Source organism: Dunckerocampus dactyliophorus, chromosome 1 (assembly GCF_027744805.1).
Source record: "Dunckerocampus dactyliophorus isolate RoL2022-P2 chromosome 1, RoL_Ddac_1.1, whole genome shotgun sequence".
NCBI lineage: Eukaryota > Metazoa > Chordata > Actinopteri > Syngnathiformes > Syngnathidae > Dunckerocampus > Dunckerocampus dactyliophorus.
Genome location: NC_072819.1, coordinates 49,902,151 through 49,919,251, shown reverse-complemented (window position 1 = coordinate 49,919,251; position 17,101 = coordinate 49,902,151).

Sequence of the window (17,101 nt, the reverse complement as noted above, 5' to 3'; positions counted from 1 at the left end):
ATCACCATCACCCTCAGCCTCACCCTCACCCTCACCCTCACCCTCACCATCACCCTCACCCTCACCCTCACCATCACCATCACCATCACCATCACCCTCACCCTCACCCTCACCCTCATCCTCACCCTCACCATCACCATCACCATCACCATCACCATCACCCTCACCCTCAGCCTCACCCTCACCCTCACCCTCACCATCACCATCACCCTCACCCTCACCCTCACCCTCACCCTCACCCTCACCCATTGCCAGAACCTTGGATTCTTCTTTGACAGCAAACTCAGCTTCTCCCAGCACATTCAGGCAGTCACTAAAAGAGTTTTCACCACCTCAAGAGCATCGCCCCCCCTTTGTCCCTGCAGCTGAAACCCTCATTCATGCGTTCATCACATCACACACTGATGACAGTAACGGCACACCCACCAATCTCCTTAGCAAACTCCAATACAGTCAAAACTCCGCCGCCCGCTTCCTCACCCGTACGCGTTCACGGGACCACATCACCCCCGTCCTTCAGAACCTCCGCTGGCCCCCGGCCCCTTCCCGTATACACTTCATAATCCCTTCACAAGCAGGCCCCCTCTTACCTTAAGACTTGCTCCTCCCCCACACCCCTCCGCTCCTCAGATACAAACCTCCTGACGGTCTCGAGGACCAAGCGCCGAACCTGGGGGGCCAGAGCCTTCTCTGTTGCCGCCCCCTCCCTTTGGAACCACACATCCGTGACACTGCTGACCTCAGCACTTTTAAGACTAACTTAACAACACACTGCTTTTGACAGGTCATCTCTTCCAAATGTTTTTATTTTGCAGTACGTCGCATTGCAACTATTTGCTTTTTGCTTTTCACTTTCTACTGTTATTTTGGTGTTTTGGACTCTGCTTTTCCCACGTAAAGCGTCTGAGTCTTTAAGAAGCGCTTTATAAATCAAATGTATTATTTTTATCATTGGTACTATTAGCGCGTCCTCACGCAAGGCCTGCTGTGACGGACACGTCCGCTAGCATGGGCCTGATTCTTCATGTTTCATCACGCATTTCATTCAAAAGTGAGCACGTCTAGCGTATTCTACCTCGCTTGCTCCAATGTCCCCTCGGGGGCTCCGTAGGTTCTCGGTAAATGGTGACGCCGTCTCCGAAGGAGCCAAACGGTGGCGCTTTCACAGGCGATTTGAAGCCGAGAGCCTGGACGTAACCTGGCCAGGACGAAGTTACCACGGTGATGCAGATGCTTCATAAGAGAGCTGCCTTCGCTGAACGCGCAAGTCCGGCTTTCCGCTCGCCACAGCTCGCTAACGCACTAAACTCGCTCGGCAGAATGTCGTGAGACGTCCTCGTCAGGTGCGACTTTCAAGGCTCATTTGTGGCACATGAAGCGTTTGGTGGAGTGCTGATGATCACGTATCTCGTTTCTTTGCTCCAATCATCTTTTATTTAGCGCGTTCTTGTTGAGCCGCCAAGGCGCCAAACCTAAGGCACAAAAGTCATTGTGTCGTACAAAAGCCGAGTTGGTCGATATTTGCTTCCCTTTGTCGGAATTCCAAGAGAAGCCTCGGTGAATGCGAGTGTCTCGGCTTCTTTATGCGCTTGCAACCCAGGCGATCAACATGAAGAATGGCTGGAAGAGCAAGGACGCACGCGCCACAAGCGCCTTGTTGCCGGCCTCTCTTCCCTTGTCTGGCGATCATCCGTGCCTGACAGTTAATCAATTTTCATCAGAAGAAAACACCTGCGCTCTCTTGCACATTCCACAGCGGTCGCTGCGTTAGCACCAGTGCGTGTCCGTCAGGGGGAAGCAGACATGACGGACATGATCAGGATAAGGCATCTCCATCCCGATGGCTCCAGCTCCCCGTCACCCTGAACGGGATATGGATGGCTGGACCACATCTTCACTGCTCTCCTCCAGAGGTCCGTGTGAGCTTCTCGTCCCTGAGTGACGGGACACAGCCCCCCCCCCATCCCCCCAGCGAGAGCCTCCAATCACAGGCATCCCTCGTTCATCGCGGTTAACTGGTTCCAGACCCGACGGCGATAAGTGAAGTAGGATACGCTGGCATTACTCAGTACAGTCGACATGATACGAGTGAAGAAGCCATTTCACACGCAGATGGACTCCTCAGGCAGCGCCCCCCCAACCTTTTTTGACCCATCTTATTACTTGCGGCGAGCGCAGCTGTTGTGTTTTTGCCGGCATTTATCCGTCTGTTTGCGTTCAAAACAACTTAAAAAGCTCTGACTGGATTTTGGATGAAATTGTCAGGAATTCTCAGAAATCCATTTCTGGGTGATCCAAAATTCCCCCTTTTCCCTCCAGCTAATTATTAATACCACATTCCTCAGCCATTCCAACATCAAACTGTTCAACACGTTCACGACATTCAGGCCATCTTTATTTGCGCTGGAAAAAAATTTAAGTTTTTCCCAAAATTCACACTTTTTCTGTAAAACTGCTACAAGTATTATTTACTACTTCCACATTTCCCAACCGATTCACCTCATCCCAACATCAACCCATTCAACAAAGTCAGGACATTCATGCTATTAGCACTGCACAAAAATCCCCACATTTTTCTTCTGGAACACAAAATGCCTTTGATCTAAAGAGTTCGAGGTTCTTCCACATTTCTCAACCCGTTCAGACCGTTCCAACATCAAAGCATTCAACTCAAAGGACGTTCATGCCTTTTCCTACATACCAAGAACTTTTCTTGACATTTCCATTTTCGGAATGCAAAATGCCTTTGATCTAAAGAGTTCTAACGACTTCCACATTTCTCAACCGATGCACACCGTTCCAAAGTCAAAATTAGGAACTCATTTGGAACATTTAACCTTCCCGGTACATTGTGCTATCAACCTGGGTGTTAGCATGCTAATGTTAGCATGTTAGCATAGTAGCATTTTTTAGCTATTTTCATGGGTAGACACATACATAAACAATTAGTACTATCATGCTAGATGTTATCATGCTAACGTTAGCATACCAGCAGTGCTAGCATGTTAACATTAGCATGCTAGCATTTTTAGCCATTTTTATAGATAGACACTTATATAAAAACTTACCACTATCATACTAGGTGTTAGCATGCTAACTTGATCACATTGGTTTTGTTAGCATGCTAACATTAGCATAGTAGCCATTTTCATAGCTACACGCACATGTAAACATTCAGCAATTTTATGTTACATGTTAACGTTAGCATTTTAGCATTGCTAGCATGCTAACATTAGCAATCTAAATATGTAGTCCTTTTCTAATATAGCTTCCTTTCACTTCTTTTACTATTTTTGGTCTCCACGTCAGCCCAAAAGCGTGCAGCCCTCTCGAGACTCGCCATAAAAAATAGCCAATGCTGAACAGGGTTAAGGAGCATGATGAGGATTTTTGTCAGTATGTTTTTATCGTCTTTGCATAAACACACACGATCACATCCTGGTGAAATAAACCTCACATGTGCTTCTCAGCAGAGAAACTTCTGCATTCTTTTCTGTGGTTGTGAAAGACACACACACACACACACACACACACACACACGTGCACACTGTGTGATCAGGAGGTCAAAGACTGTGCTTCTGTGGCGACCTGGCGGCCCACAATAATGACTTCCATAATGTCTTCCTGTGGCGAAGGAGAGAGAGAGATGGCGAGGAAGAAAGCGAGCGAGCGCCATCCTGGCCTGCTATTGTCACTCGCCCTGGAAGAGCTTTTAGCCTTCGCCTCTAACTTATCGGTCGAGTGGCCACGTGGGGCGGACGGCAGAGAAGGAGGGAGCAGGCGTAGGGGGCCGATTGCAACTGTAAAATGTGGACTTGCGCTGGCGTCTGGGAAGCCGAAGGTCCAGTCGATTTTACACACACACACACACATGCACACACACACACACACCCTTCCTCCCTTTTCATTGCTGCGAACCCTCGCTCCTTGGCACTATTGATTAGCATCAGACGCTTAGCGAGAAGGCGTAGAAGAAGCAAAGCTGTGCTGTTGGATTAATATAAGAAATCACGTAATTCATGTTTTATTTCCTTTTCTACGTTTACCCCCCAACCAGAGCCAAGCCACCAAATTTGGACGCTAACCGGGAAATGTACGCAAATGTTTCGCATGCATTTTTCCACGTACACTAACCGGAGCGTATGCTAACCGAGGCTGCACTCTACTCCATTGAAATACGGAGATTTCATGACATTCACGAAGTCGACAACTTTTTTGCCAGCCTTCGCTTCAGTTCTTCATTTTATTTGTGTGTTTATTTGTGTGTTTATTTGTGTGTTTATTTGTGCGTGTGCGTGCGTGTGATTAAAACATCTGCATGTATGTCAGGCTGATTGACGGCTGACAAAAATAAACACGGATGCTGAAGACGAGCACTTTCCCCGCCATACGTGCAGTTGAGTCATCGGCGCTGGCGTGAACGAGGACGCCGCGGCTGCCAGCTCGCATCTCTGATGGCTTTCCAAGCGGCGCAGCGGCGAGGTTGCGTCCTGGACTCGTTTCCGCTGCTGCCTCCACGCTCGATTATGCGGCTTATTCCCTCCATCTCGCCATCGGTGAGAACGCTGATGCAACAGTCTGCAAGCCTGCGCTTCCTCTTGCCCGCCTCCTCTTCCTTGCCTCGGTCCGCCCCTCGCTTGCCTGTTTGACCTCCTTCCTGTCCACCGCTGCTGGCCTTCCTGTCCTGTGACGTTTGCTTTATTTTTTCATTGTGGTATCGTTTCTTTTTGTTTGTTTTTTTCTTTCACTTTCACTTTCTCACCTTACTTTTCCTTTCAGTTAAGAAACGTGTGATGAGCCTCCAGCTAATCCCATCCCTAAAGCACCTTAGCAACGCTCACTAAGGGAATTTGGTGGGTGCGACACACACACACGCACGCACGCACGCACGCACGCACGCACGCACGCACGCACGCACACACACACACACACACATGCACACACACACACACACACACAGGAAGCACACGCACAAAGCCCAGCAAGCAGCCCCCTATTGGCAGCAAGTGGATTTTGGGACGCACTAATACATCTTCAAATGTGCTTTTTAAAGCGTTTGGAGCGCCTCTGTGGTCGCATGATAACTCCCCACCAGGAAAAGGATGGATGCCCCCATTGTGTCTGGGCACCGCCCCCTCCCCCTTCGCCGCCGTCTCCCTCAACTTCTTCTTGATTTAAAAAGTTAGCGTCTCAACACGTAGCCGCCTGCGAGGTGCAAACTCCCCCCCCCTCCCCAGGGGCTGGCAAACAAAGCAAAACCAAAAAAACCAAACACTTAAGACAGGGGTGTCCAAAGTGCGGCCCGGGGGCCACGACTGCTTTTGTATTCTAAAAATACGATTAAACAACAAAATTTTAAAAACAAAAATGCAAAAATGGGGGAGAAAAAGCAATTTTATAATAATAATAATAATAATTTTACAAGAAAAAAGCCAAAATGTTAAAGTAATAAAGTCTTTATGTTAACAGAAAAAACTGCATAAAGTTGAAATTTTATAGGAAAAAAGTTGTAATACAAGAAAAAAACCAAAGAAAGAATTGTTTTGAAATTTTAGGGTGTTGGATGTTGGGTAAATCATGTTATGATCATAAAGTCCAAATATGAAGAGAATATGAAGAGAATAAGTCGTATTAGTACGAGGGAAAAACGTAGAATGTTGATATACAGTATTTGTAAAACACAGAAAAAAAACAATCAAAATAATAATAATATTATTATCACTGATAAAATGAATACATATATTTTATATGTATATATATATATATATATATATATATATATATACAGTCAAACCTGTCTTAGCAGCCACCTTTATAGAAGGGCCACCTGCCTATAGCAGCCACTGAAAAATCCCCCCCAGCAAATTTACATGTTATAGACCCTGTGTATAGCAGTCACCTGTCCAACGCGGCCAGCGGCCACTCATTTTGTCTCCCTTGGTCAATATCTGCCTGCATAAAGCGGCCAAATTACCGACTCAAGTAGAAGCTTCATGCACGAAAAAGTTTTGTTTTTCAATCAATGAAGCCGTCGTGTGTAGACTTTAATTACTGAGTCCTAGCTCAGTCACAATCATTCACAAGATCCACACAAACTGTCAGTTGTTCCACATAAAAAAGCCGTCTTCTTTTGAGCTTGCTATTTCCTGGTCAAACATGTAACTTTAAGAGCATTTGCACCAAAACATTACCGCAAAGTATGCTGGGAACAGGACGTGCTCCCAGCGACGCTACAATAAAAAAAAAAACATACGCTAGCATGCATGCGGCAGCGGGAGCAAAACTGAGTTGGGTTGTACTTAATTGAAGTATTTTAGAATGTACTCACGTTATTTTTCATCAGTCCTCATCCACAAATCCATCAAAGTCCTCATCTTCTGTATTCGACACAAAAAAAAGCCGTCGTCTTTTCCGTTCGCTACTAGTCTGTTAACTTGTCAGTGTTATTCAGCTCCGAAGCAAAGAAGGAAACTTCTCCTGTCGCTTCTGCCAACTTTATTTATTGAACGCGGCCACCAGACAGCAGCTCAGAACACACACACATCTCTCAGCATCGTCTCTCCTTCCTGCTTGCCCACAAGGCAATGGTTAAACAAGGTTAAACAAGCCCCACTACATAGCTGTCCAGGCACTGCCTGTAACAAGTGACACCGTTAATTTTCTGGTGTGAGACAATGTGCACAATGTGTGTCAATACTGTAATGCCGCTTGTTGTGGGGAAGGAGAGACTCACGTCGCCGATGCACTTTAATGGCTTTATTAACAGCGGAGAACACTGCAGGACTTTACATCCACGCCAACATAAACACACTTCCCAACTCTCTCCAAACTCACAGCTAGCACTGAGCCTAGCTCTCCTGCTCGGGACGCCCACCGTCACTTCCCGATGAACTAAAGCTGTAATGACAACTCTGCCGTATAAAAAGTAAAATATTAAAAGCGTAAGACATTACTAGCACAGCTTTGTTCTGTGGGTCGTGGATATACAAGTATTCTATCAGTTATTATTAAGCCTCTAGCTTCCTTTTAGTAAGTAAAAACCTTGGCTGTGATTGCACTACATTGTCATGTAGACCTACAAAGTACACGTGGAAGAACAAGAGGTGAATAAATGTATTGCAACTGATGAGGGGTAGGATTAAATAAGCTTTGCTTCTTCCTACTCCTTTTTGGACATGCAAAATTGTGAATTGTACTATGTGATGTGCTACTGTTTGACTCATATGCATGTTCAGGATGAATTAAAACCATGAACCATGATAATAACAAGCCTAGTAGTGCTGTACAACTTTTATCCGCAGTGCCCTCTACTGGTCAACATTATTATTATTATTATTATTATGTTCCCTTTTTTTTCTTTTTTTTCCCTCTACTGGTCAACATTCAAACTGGACGGCAACCTGTCTATAGAGGCCACCTGTCTATAGCGGCCACTTTTGCAGACTCCCTCTAGTGGCCGCTATAGACAAGTTTGACTGTATCTATATCTATATCTATATATATATATATACATACTGTATATATACATTATATTCAATATTTTGTTTGGGTTGGTTTAAAAAAAAATATGTAAAAGCCGCCCCCACCTCTTTAGATTTTTCAGTATGCGGCCCTCAGTGGAAATAGTTTGGACCCCCCTGACTTAAGAGGGCTCGCTGGGCTTAGAATCTTGTCTGTTATTAAGTTCAATTCACTTAAAAATGTGTGCTCTCAACACAAAAACATGATTGTGTGTGTGTGTGTGTGTGTGTGTGTGTGTGCGTGTGTGTGTGTGTGCGTGTCTGGCTACGACAATATGCTAATCTCTGGCATGGAGTGGAGGGATTTTGTGTATAAAAAGGAGCGAGAGACAAGCTTGCTTGTTAGCGATAGCCTGGCTGAAGATTCCCACACACACCCACCACACTGATCCACTTATGTAGGCCTTCTAGTGTGTGTGTGTGTGTGTGTGTGTGTGTGTGTGTGTGTGTGTGTGTGTGTGCGATTGTCTGCCCGTGTACGTGTCCCGTGCCAGTGAGTTTTATCTGTTTAGCATATACGGATTCAATGAAACAATCCACAACACACAACTACGACACCGTTTGTTGGAATCTATTTATCGACGTCGAGAGATACGACGCCGAGAAATGCTGGTCACGAGGAGCTCAGATCTTGTCGCCACACGGGCCGACAACAACAACAACAACAACAACAACAACAACAGTTCTCGCTGCACGGAAGAACAGCACAATAGCAGCATTAAAACCCAATCAATAATCTGATCAATAATCATTTGAACAGCAGAAGCCAGCATGCGAACCCCAACGACATCAGGCGATAACTGAGCCAATTTACGGAATAACGGAAACCTGCATTGATGCTGGCATGACGTTGAATTAGTGACGGTTTTTTTTTAAAGTCAAAAACAACAAATAAAGTTGCAATCTTTGGAAACTTAGGTTGGGGGAAAATGTCTAACAATAAAGGAATAAAGTCAAAATATCAGGAGAAAAGAAGTTGAAATATTTGGAAAATTCTAAAAAAAAAAAAAAAAAAAATCAACAGCAGAAATTTTACCAGAGTAAAGTCAAAATATTACCAGGAAAAAATTGATTTCTAATTTAAAAAAAATATGAGAATAAACTTGTAAAATGATTGGAAAAATGTTGAAATTGTGAAAAAATACATTATTTTTGAAAAAGATATAAAGCTATAATTGCGAGAAGAAAATTTACAAGAGCAAAGCTGAAATGAAACAGTTGGAAAATTTAAAAAAAATCAGCAGAAATGGAAAAAACAGCTGTAATGTCACGGGAATAAAGTCAAAATATCAGTCATGTTCGAATGACGAACAGAAGTGCTGATTTTACAAGAATAAACTTGTGTTATTATCAAAAAAAGGTCATTTTTAGTAGCATTTCACCTGCATTACAGATGCATTCCAAAGGTGAAATGCTGTGTTTTCTTCAGCTATACAAGTCGTAGCTTCTTAGCGCATCTCAGTGTTGGCCTACGAAATATCAAAGTGGTCCTTGCATCCTTTCATTCAGCATGTGGCCCTCACTGGAAAAAGTTTGGACGCCCCTGCTTTCAAGCTTTCAAGGATGGGATTGAGGCAACCTACTCAAAAACCAATCAAAAGTCGCACGTGGTAACTTCAAGACGAATCTACTGAGCCACAAAATGACGGTTATGTAAGTCCGATGCACGGCATGCGCCTGCTTGTCCAACAGTCACCGGTCCCAGCAGAACCACAGCCCATTGTGCCCATCGGACTCCCCACGTTCCCAAGCAGTCGGTATTCGGGTTTCTGAAACATTCGTAATAACCCGTTTACATGCGTGACGTACACGCACACGGAAAACGTCACGACACAATGTGCGTCATTTCTGCTGCTTCTTCCCGTATCCAAAACGACGACAACAGCGCCACGGCGGGTAATGAACGCCTGTGTTTGCGCTTTGGTGCTGGTACTGACCCACCAGCAGGACTTGGCACTATTCTGTCCAAAGACCCGAGACTCCTTTTGGATAGAACGTGCACAGAACACAAATGAATGTTCCTTTTGATCGGGATATCCCGATAGGCGTATACGTGACCCAATAATTGGATTAGAAAAGGAGTAACCCAGGGGTAATACTCGGGTTTTTGGTGTTTACACGGCCGTGCGCAGCCGCATTATTGCTAGTATTCCGGTTGTGATCGCTTTATTGGACCGCATGTAAACGCACTAACTGGTACCGTGCTCACCGATGGTGTTTAAAACAATACAATAAGCAGTTCATGGATTAATGCCACCAGTTTTTACCGTCTGTAACGCAAACGACAAAAGAAATGAGCTGACTGTCTTACAAAAAAAAAATCATGACTAATTCATGAATTACATTCCTGGTAGTAGTTTTAGTCAAATCATGTTATGGGTTTAATGTTGTACGGAAGCTCAGGTGGTAGAAGCACCGTACGTGTGCGTGAAATTGGATGTTGAACCAAGTCTGTCGCCATTAAGTGTTTTCATTACACGCACACACGCACACACACACGCACACGCACGCACACAGACAGTGCAACTACTGCGACTAATGGCTCCTTGCCTCTGCTGAGGTCATCGTGTTATAATGAGTGAATGAACTGTGCACACAATTACACACAATCACCACACAATAGCAGCCAGGGACAATGTGGGCCCTTCATTGGAGAGCATGCTAAACGTGTAAGTGTTACACTTTGAAGTAAAGTCCGACGTAAAAGCGGTGCTTTCAGCCGCTCTGATCCGTACCCAGACCGCACGCTAGTCACTTGAATTGGTTTTTGTTTTTTTTGTTCGTCATTTTCACCAGAGCGCATGTAACACGCACGCGGGTGCCCGCGTGTCAAACACCACCAAGTAATTATGCCAGCGCGCCGGTGATTGGCACTAATTGAGCAGTGTTTGTGATGGTCGCAGCGATGGGAGGTCGCGGAGACGTGAACTGGGTCTCACCTGCGGTCCGCAAATGACACGGTACCCCGCCACAGTGGCACTTCACTGGCCTCCAGGCTGGCAGGAGACCTTTTAACTCCAGTGATTAGCCCGAGTCCGCGTTACTGGGATAATTATGTGAGTGTTTCGTGTTTGTCTTTACTCCGCGGCTCGTGCTTTTTCCTCTCGCGCCTCTCAAGGGTGCCTTAACCCACCAGGGAAATAGTCTTGTTGTTGGAGGTAATTGCACCGACAGCCACGAGTGGTGTTGAGCTTGCTTGCTATGTGTAATATTACATTTTGTCACAGTTGTTAGCAGCTTTACTGTAGCCAATGTTTGTATTTGGCATTGTAGTGATTTATTTTTATTTCTTTAGATAGATGCAACAATTAATCGATGGTTAATCGATCACCCAATTCATCAATTTTGGTCATGGTTTCATTGGTTTTTTGGTGTAAATATGTAAATATCCTTTGGTTTCAGCCTCTCAGATGGGAATATTTGTTCATCCATGAAAGCAGACCTATTATGTTTGTGTTTTAGCCAAAACAAGAAATTCACACACGTCAGCTTTGACTTTGGAAAACAGTGATGGCCGTTTTTGCTTCTTTTCTGATATGCTGCACGCAAATTCAAGAATCAGATTGCATGCTGAGTACGATAAATTTGTACATGTTGGCGGGTCTGCACTCACATTGAAAGTGCTCCCTGTCTCTCACGCCCCCCCCTGACGGCCCTTCCGCCCCTATTTGAGAAGCACTGATGTACGGCCTGAGCGACTACGCCATTGATTGAAACAACAAGCTTCTGATTAAAGATCATCACGTCAAATGCGTACAGTAGTTCTATTTGTCCATTGAACTGTGTCGTTTTCTGAAGTAAAAGTTGCTGAATTTGCTCATTTCCTGATCAAATGCATACTGGGCGGAAATGTGAGATGAGGCTGCGGTGAGTCGTTCTTCTCGGCTAAAGTGCGCAGGCTGAGCATACAGTCTGAGTGCACTACACCGAGTGCACTGAGTTGAAAGGCCATTTGTGTTTGTCAGCAGGTCACGAATACAACATTTATTTCACACCGTGGCTTTCTGCAGTGTTTAATGCAAGTGTGGCGTCATTATTTCTGCTAATCGGACAATAAACTGCAGACAAATGTCCCACGCTGAGGCGCAGCAGTCCTCCACCTCACCATGAAGAGAAGAAAAGCCGGCTGTAGCTTTTTCTTTGAACTTGATTTAAGGTCAAAGGTGCATCCTTAGTGCGATGTCAAACACGCCAAAGAAGGGGCAATTTCAGTTTGCAGCGGGAGATATTTAGGGCCTGCCACCGCAAAAGCTCTGCCTCCTCTTGCTTTTAATCTCGTCCTGGGACAATGTAAGAGAGACAAGAGAGTAACTTTATTCTTAAATAATCTTTGAAACATTTCTTAGAGTCATTGTGGTGAAGACGGAGCTCAGCCGGAAGGCAAAGCTCTCAATTTACTGCTACGTTCCTATCTACGTTCCTACCCTCACCCATGGTCATGAGCTTTGCGTAGTGACCCAAAGGACAAGATGGCGGGTACAAGCGGCGACAATGAGTTTCCTCCGTAGGGTGGCTGGGCTCTCCCTTAGAGATGAGGTGAGAAGCACTGTCACCTGGGAGAAGCTCGGAGTAGAACCACTACTTCTCCGCATTGAGAGGAGCCAGATGAGGTGGCCCAGGCATCTGGGCAGGATGCGTCCCGGACACCTCCCTGGGGGGGTGTTTAGGGCACGTCCGACCGGTAGGGGGCCTCGGGGAAGACCCAGGACACGTTGGAGAGACTATGTCTCTCAGCTGGTCTGGGAACGCCTCAGGATCCGCTGGGAGGAGCTGGACTAATAGCGGGAGAGGGAAGTCTGGGCTTCCCTGCTTAGGCTGCTGCCCCCGTGACCCGATCTCGGATAAGCGGTAGAAGAATGGATGGATGAATGAATGGATGAATGGATGAATGGATGGATGGATGAATGGATGAATGGATGAATGGATGGATGGATGGATGAATGAAAAAAATGCATGCACAGTGTGCCGGATTAGTACATGTTTGCATCCAGACGGGAACAAATGACTGAGTGAAAACAATGTAATCCACACGGCACACGTACGTGTGGTGCACGTGACCGAAGCAGAGAAGATGAAAGGATGAATGTGCACAAGGCCGTCGTCCTTCGCTGTCCAAGGCTCGTCTACACTTATGACAAAGTGGAATTACGTGTGTGTCATTTCGGGAGTATAAGACTAGAAAATACCAGGAGAATGTCGGCTGAGGTGAGTCGTGACACTCGAAATATTCACTTGTGGTCAAAGCTCACTTCTGGTCACGTGATGGCGACGGATCGCTGTTGTTATAGCTTCCAAAAAAGCAGCAGATTGCTAGTCTAGACGGAAACGAGGTTTCCGTGTGGATGAGAGGCTGAAACAATACAATAATTTGGCGTTTTATTCTGAAAACGTTTCCGTCTGGAGAGCCCCTAAAAGAGCTGTCAATGAAAACACCAAGTTTTGAACACAATAAGATGAAAGGGGGCGCTAGAGCGCTGTTGACACCAGTGAGGACTGGTCACCAAAAAAACATATTCAGGTCAAAAACGGCAAAGCATTTTATCGTTTGAGCCGCCTATCCACACGGAAACGGTGTTCTCGGTGCCCTGAAACTGTATTTTTTAAAAACTGATTCCAGAGGGGGAGCATCTCAAAACCCGGCTTGTCGTGTGCATGTCGCCGAGCAAACCCGCTGCTGTTTGAAAACGATGACGCCAGCGACCCTATCTGAATATTTGGACGGGCGTGGCTCACCCCAGTTGAATGTTAAATGAAGCTGAAAACAAAATAAAGCAAAACAGGAAGTACTACAAAATAAAGGCCTGAAAAACAGAACTGAAAAACAGGCATGGAAGAGGAAATAAAGTGTCATGCAGTTTGACTCTTGAATACGCTTGCATGCGCCACTGCTCTCCATTTCGTTGCATTTTGCTGGTTTCGTAGAGTTCAGATAAATAAAAAGATATTATCAGTTTCTCGACAGCATTTCAAATCGGGTGGGCGCGGAAACATTTCTGTCCCCCGGCGGGGGCATGAGAGAAAATAATAACCCACTGTACTAATCCATTCATTACCCTTCCAGTAAATTGTCTTTTTGTTTTTCATTGTCCATCATTTTTTTGCGACCGTAAGGCACGACAGAAATGTAATTTAAAAGTACTCGTATCGTACGGATAATTAACTATTTACACCTTTCTATGACACATACAGTACCTGTCTTTGTTTTGGGGAAATTAGAAAAGTGACAAATCTGGTCTTTTCGGTTGTCTATTAGCTCCATTCATGGCTGAAGAGTTTGTCAAGGACATCCTCACAATGCAATGTTTCTGGATCCCGCTTCCCAGCATGGCGGCCAAACCCGTGCAAGGCGTACTATGAAAATGGATGCCGAGTAACCGGACTTCTCTATCTGGCGTCTTTGGACACGAGTTAGTCCCGAGCCACAGTCCTCAGAGGCTCCAGACATCGTCACAGAGCCAGCCCCCCCCCTTTGCAACATGGCTTTGTTCTCCAAGGACGCTGAGAAATCAAGCTGATCATTTCATTTGCAATGAAGTGATACACCACCAGCGCTGCAACAGGTAAAGGATGGATCGGCGATTAACCGATTATCCACTTAATTGACAACTATGTTGGCATTTGATTCATCGTTTTTGAATTCCAAAAATGTGAACATCCTCCGCAACCACTGACTGTTTGTGTTTGCTTCATATGGATGTGGTCTGTCAAGCTTCTCATTAATCCACTAAGAAAATCGTTAGTTGCATCCCAGGTGGCGTTGTTGCATGCATGTGCTGATGCTAAATGAATACGTATTATACCGCTAACGAGGCTCAGAGTAATCCTGTAGTTGAATGAGTGGATCTTGAACAATGCAAACATCGATGCAGCCCCTACGTTGGATTGCATTGGAGGAGTACTTTACCACTTTTTATTCAGTTATTCTTTTCGTTTGTGTCATTTGTTGATCTCATTCGATACCAAAAACGTATTTCTACGTTTTTATGAACCGAGACGCAAAAAGAGGTGATGAAGCAAGTGCACTCCAGTTTTAAGCCATAAAAACGGCCACGAGGTGGCAGCAGTGTGTTTGGTAAGAGCTCGGCGTGGCCCTTTTGCATGTAAACACACACTCGACAGCAAGGAGGAAGCGGAAGAGCATGGAGGAGTGTAGCGTGCAGAAGGTTACGCATTGTAGGGAAATTTTAACGTTCACACACACACACACACACACAGTCTAGCTCCAAATGTGAAAATTGTAAATAGTGTTAAATTTGTAAATACATGTAAAACAACCCCTTTTGTAGTGTTAATGTTGTGGTTTAGTTATTTAGATATTTGAGCTGTCACATTAGCAACAACTTTGTAAGGCAAGCAGTAAATGTAATTTAAAAGTACTTATGTAATACGGATAATTAACAGGAAGTATTTGCACAACGCAACATTTAGTGGAATTCTTAACACATTTGAAAAAGGTAGAAACAAAGCTTTTTTTCCCAGATGAAAGATGAGAGTCGAATCTTTCTTTTTTGTGTGCTTTGAAAAATCAGTCAAAATGGTTTAAAATGGCGGCTCCTGAAGGGGTTGAATGTTGACAAATGTCCGGGCTTGAATGAGTTAATTACTTGGTAATTCATCCCAATGTGGGAACGTGGACCAAAGGTCAGTGTCACCGTTGAGCGGGGCTCGCCATGTCCTGTAAGCAGATGGTGCGTGATGATTACAGGCCCCCAGGGAGGTGGAGGGGGTACTCCCTAATTGATTGTCACCAAAGGCTCTAATTGAATTGAGCGACTTGGTGAAACAACACGCGGTGCGCCCCATTTGATGTTTAGTGACTTGGCTCAATCCCGTCAAGGCGGGGGCAACCCCCACCGGCTCAGAAGGGAACTGTTTGTTTACGTGTCGTGAGCCCCGTGGGGTTTGTGGTGGTGCATTCGCGGCCCACAGAAGGTGGCCTTTGACTCTTGCGAAACACCACCATGAGGCGACGATTCACTTTTCCATCATTTAACCGAGACAGGGAGGCCGAGGTACGGTCTTGGTACCTGACAGTGAGGAGAGAAAGTGAGACATCAGGGTAATGGAGGGAGTCAGGCAGTGACTGGCACCAATAGGTGGGGGGGTAGCAGCTCTCGGATTAGGAGGCTGGAAGATGGTTAAAACGTGTCAACGTGTAATTGCACGATAAGGCCCCCTCGTGAAGAATTTGTCTGCCCCGTTGCTATTTTCAATGGCGTCCCAGCTAATCTCCCCGCACCACATTCTGTCTTGTGCAATCGGCCCCCCCGTAATCTCCCATGACAGAACCGGGTCCAACGACGGAGGTGCGTGCTTTTATAGGAGGAGAGGGAGGCAAATATGTGGAGGCGTGATAAAGTGACGCCGATTATCCATGTTTAGGACACTGGGAACATGCGGGTTTGCGGGGGGGGGGGGGGGGGGGTGATGGCGTGTGAAGTGCCAGAAGATGCATGACATCACGATGTTATGACATCACTGACAACTTTTCATGTTCTTCACACCTTTTTTGGAACATTTGTCTTATCTTATTGTTGCTTTTTTGTTGTTGTTGTCGCTCATATGAAATGATCACGTGTAGTCTTTTACAAATATCACATGTCATTCTGGGCTAATGGTCCAAATAATCAGCACAACCTTTGGTATAAATTAGATCGATTTTTTTAACTAAATCAATTCAATTTGCCTTTAAAAATAGTAATTATCTGAGGCAATGTGGGGGGAAATAACACACGTGTTAATAGTGATCAGGCTCGCAACAGTAGAAAGCAACACAAACGTGTATTTCATCATCAAATGTGGCAAATGTTATTGAAATTGAATTGAATTTGCCAGCAAGCAGCACGTGTCAACCAATTGGTGGATTTACCTTTTTTATAAGTTAAATTCCAAGTCTGTTCATTTTGTATTTATTTACACACATTTTTTTTTCTCTTTTTGGTGGGGGTACGTGCCCACTAAACTACCCCCCCTTCCTCCTCATCGTGCCATAAAGACTTAATCCCTCATTTTCCTCAAGACAAAACCGTCCTCCTCCTCACCTTCGCCTCACACCCCTCCCCGTCCTGGGACTACAAGTTTTAAAGAATGACACAATTTAACAAGCTAGTTGCGCACGCACACACACACACACACACACACACACACGCACACACACACACAAGCAGGTGTCAGAAGGGCTTAACGACTTTCGTGGAGGACCCAGTTTAGGATTTAGGAGTTCTAGCAGATACTCTTTGGATTTAAATGACTACGGCCTTGCTGCGTGGTGAACACGGAGATTTTTGCACAACAATAAGGCTGTATTTTTTTTTTTACATGGAAATCGGTAAATGTGAACTGAATTTCAGAAGGAGGCCTAAAGCCCGTGACACTGTAATCACGCGGGGGAAGAAGCAGCTCCCCCGAATGCACGCGGACAATACGGTCGCAGGAAACGGAAAGAGAAAGCAGGCTTTGTTGCGGCAAAACTTTATGGGAGTGCAGCCCCGAACACGTCACCCGTACTCTGCACGGGCTGTGGATGGTGACAAAGAAAAATGTTACACTGTGGTTTCAAACACTAAAAGCATGAAGAAACG